The sequence below is a fragment of the Lactuca virosa genome, chromosome 4 (genome assembly GCF_052849685.1).
Source record: "Lactuca virosa cultivar CGN04683 chromosome 4, Lactuca_virosa_CGN04683_v6, whole genome shotgun sequence".
NCBI lineage: Eukaryota > Viridiplantae > Streptophyta > Magnoliopsida > Asterales > Asteraceae > Lactuca > Lactuca virosa.
Window position 1 is genome coordinate 194,928,711 of NC_136429.1, and position 4,158 is coordinate 194,932,868.

The window sequence follows — 4,158 nt, forward strand, 5'->3', positions numbered from 1 at the left end:
TGGTCGTTCAGGGTGGCTGTAGGTTCGTTGGGCTGTGAGTCTAACGAGAGAGGGACAGGGGCTATAGAGATTGTTTGACAAGGCTCCGAAAAAGCTCTGAAGAGGCTAGGGTTACGTCGGTGGTGTCCCTGTGAAGAAGATAAGATGCGTTTAGAGTGTTTTCCAGCTATTCACGTTTTGGTGGTAAGTCTCTTAGCCTTAATGTCGTTTTTTTGTTGCTTTGAATTACCCACCACCACCACCGGCAACCATGGCTGCCGGATTCTGCCACCACACCACCACCTTGTTTTGTGGTTGTGGTTGCCCCTATTCCAACACCATGTGTGTTTTGTCTAATGGCTTAATGGGTTTTAGATGTAACTCTTTACATATATCACGAATTCATGTAACTTCAATTCACTTATTTTTTTTAAACTTGATTAAGCCATTCTTGAACATCTTAATGAATCACTTAATTCATAGTTAAAAAACACCATTAAGACGTTTTGTTATGGTTAAAAGTCATTTGTATGCCTTAAGGTGAAGCTTATTGAATCCTTAAATGGTAGAAGTACATATGAGTGTTGGATTGATATGTGATTAAGAGCATCTTATTTACAATCATGTCTTGATCATATTTTGGTCTTTCTATGAAGTACTCAAATTATGTCTTAATAACTCTATCCAAGACTATTGTGTGCAAAATGGAATAACCTAAATTCCTTGTCTTTAATCTTGAAGCTTATGGTGATCTTTATCAATATTAGAAATCCTGATAGAATTGTTGATCTGTCTTGCAAGGGCCATGGAGGCTATTCTGGTCTGAATTTGAGAAAATCATTAATGTGACAAAGTTGTAGGAAATCAAGTCTAGTTTCCAGGGACAAATTTGTAGCCTATTTGGAGTTATAGATTTTGTTTTATGATCACAACATTGAATAGCGTTCGGGCTGTGAACTTTAAAAATATATATATAAAAGTTAACAAGTATTAAAGTTGTGTTTATAAAACTTGGATCCTATTTGATGATTTCTTGGTATGTGTAGTTATTAGGTGAGAGATTAAAAAACTTCAAAGGATCTCGAGACTTGAAGTTTATTAAAAGACTCATCAAGGCTAAGGTGAGTTTGTAGTTTTACTCACTAAGGTGCATAGTCAAAACATGCACTTTGATGTTAGTCACATGGTCTTTGTACAGGATCTCGTGACACATATTTTATTTGGTTTTCATTGATAGGGTCTAACTTTCGATTGAATGCATTGTTTCCATGATCACAACCTTAATGGTGAGTGTGTTTACTTTCTCATTATGTGTCTGTGTATGTATATTTTCAAATGTTATACTTCAAAGTGTTGTAAATTATTTTTACTTTTGCACCAGGAAAACCAAGTTATGGCATTAAAGGAAAAAATGGTAGCTTCTTAATATCTCTCATCAACTTAGACTTCACAAGTTAGGAATAAGGTAATGCCTAACTTTAGTATATTACATTGTGTACCTCGTGTTATTTTAAATTTCAAAATTTATTTACTAAAAGGATATATTTGCTTGAATATTTGAAAAACTATCAGATACATTGTGTACCCATACGCATGGGTTTTTTTCACCATTTGCAAATTACATGCATTCAGGAGATTCAAACCCAGAAGCTCTTGGTCTTTTTACATGTCTAAATCATCAAAAGTGGGTGGTGGGGATGCATCATACATGATTTCGACGGGACTTGTGGAATTATATAAAGCAATAAAGTTAAAAGAAGTCGGTTGATTGATATGCGATAAGAAATTCAAGAGGACCATGGAAAAAACCAAGGTTGTAAAAATCGCTTGACGTAGGCTAATCGGTGGACTAGGGTCAAGGGATTAATCGGCTAGGCATGGATTAATCGAGAGATTAATCGGAGACCATTAATTATTAAAAAAATTATTAAAAAAATAAAAAATATAACATTAAACATAAGAATATAGGTAAATAAGAACAATTCAAATACGTGGACATATTTGATATATAATCTGGAATCATCCCACTTATGTTAGAGCTTCTCAACACCCTGCAACATCCATACAAACTCTTGAGCATACAAGTTTTGAATTAAAGAACTTGTTAAAATTTATTAAATTCTACAATCACTTACAACAAACTCATGCTTATATATATAAATGAAATCACATGATCTTGCTTCTCTTAACCAACCTATCAATAACATAGTATATGAAATAACATTTCACTCAGGCATTTCATCGAACAGGTGGACTGCAATTCGAAATTCTGTTCTTGCTATCGACAATCTAGACACTAGCCTGCAATTCCAATCCAAAATCATAACTTGTAAGCACTATCGGCATCAACAATTTACAGTTTCTGTGAATTCAATTCGAAATCACAAAACATCTATTGATTACCACATCGAGATGTAAATTGCAGTTTTTAAAATTGATTAAAGCTGTATACACAAATGAAATGACCAATGAAAACAAAAGTGAATTAGAGGGATATCGATTAAAGGGATACCGGTGAGGGAGCCAATGATCGCTTAAGATGCCGATAATAGAGTTGTGGGGTAGTCGGCGCTGAAAGAGATGTCGGTTATCGCTTCAGGAATCGGAGTCGAGCACAGGGGAGGAGCACCAATATGTGACTAATCTGAGTCGCTTGAGTCGATTGAGTCGTTGTCTTCATCCCTTGATATTTCACCCAAACGGTTCAGAGAACTGGTGGTGAAGTCATGAATGGAAAACGAGGATTGATTTTAAATTCACGACCTATTTGAAACAATATATCAAGAGTGTATGTATCATCTGATTTGAACCGGTGGATAATCACATCTATCATCTGATATGTGTATGTATATAATTAAAGAGTGTTCGAGGGAGCTGTGACAAAAACTAAAGAGTTAAGAGTTTCCTACATCGGTGGTGGGATAAGAGACAGAAGGCAAAACTTATTCTATAAAAAGGGAAGCTAGCTGCCTTTGAGAATCAAACCCAACTAAGTTTGGGCTAGCCGGCTCCTTTGAGCTGGTGGGTATTTTAGAGTTAGCCGAGCTGACTTGGTCCGATTTGGGTCCGAGTTGGGACGAATTAGTCCGATTTGGACCGATTTGGACCGTCTTTGACCGATATTGACCAAGGCCGATTAGCTTAGCCGATAACACCTATTCGTAAGCGGTTGGAGTCCACCAAGCGTCTAGGCGCCGATTAATCGACCGCCTAGACCGATTTTTACAACCATGGAAAAAACAAGTCAAACTAGAAGCTATGCAAATAGATATTACTAACCAACGAGAAAACTTGAAGCCATGATGCAGATGTTGTTAGAACAATAACCTCCAGAAGGTCGATAGTTGCTAATATGATTTATCGTTTATGTTTTGTACACATCTAGGATGTTTTTAATACTTTTTTGGTGGTTATAGTTGACAACTTTTTATTGACTTTGATTTATGGTTGTTATTTTGAATTTAAACATGACAAAAAAACATAAAATTATATATGATAATTATGTTATTCTTGTTATGGTGTAATTTTAGTAGTCATGAATATTCGCAACAATATAGTAAAACATATGTAGCATCTGCATGACTAGAAAAAAAGATGTCACATTAGCGTTAGAAAAATCACAAAAATAAAGTTACATTTGACTGTAAACAAGGTTGCATTTTTTGCAATTAAAGACGTAACAAATGTTTCATATACCATAGAGAAAGGTTGCAATTCTTTACTAGAAACATATTAAAAGTTACAATTGATTATAAGAAAAGTTGCAATTTCATAACTAAAACAATTAAAATGTTGCATCTAAGTGTAAAACAAAAGTTGCATATGATCATAAAAAAGTTGCTTTTGCATAACAAAGGGTTGCATTAAAAAAAAGTTACATATAAAAAATATATGCAACTATTTCATAAAAGGTTGCATTTTGCAAGAAAAAAGTTGTTTTAGGTCTAATGCAACTTTACCTAATGCAACCTTTGGCAAAAGGTTGCTTTAGGCATTATGCAACTTTTTCAAAGCCTAATGCAACCTTTTAGCGGGGTTGCATTAGCTTCATTTTGTTGTAGTGCATGCACAAATAATTAGCCTCTCATGGCTATATCTCGATAAGTACCCTCCGATCATGTGTCTCAGTGAAGACCCTCCGGTCTCATAGCTCGGGTCGGACCCTCCAGTCCGATATCT

The 4,158-nt window shown here is 35.1% G+C and overlaps 1 long non-coding RNA gene across 1 annotated transcript; it reads right to left on the reverse strand.

Annotated features, from left to right (window-relative positions):
- Positions 1-1,970: 1,970 nt before the first annotated feature.
- LOC145168674 (uncharacterized) lies at positions 1,971-2,912 on the reverse strand. Its single transcript, XR_013741997.1, has 3 exons — positions 2,492-2,912; positions 2,174-2,280; positions 1,971-2,030 (listed from the first exon to the last, which is right to left on the reverse strand). It is a non-coding gene; the product is annotated as an uncharacterized LOC145168674 (long non-coding RNA).
- Between the last annotated feature and the right edge of the window lie 1,246 nt (positions 2,913-4,158).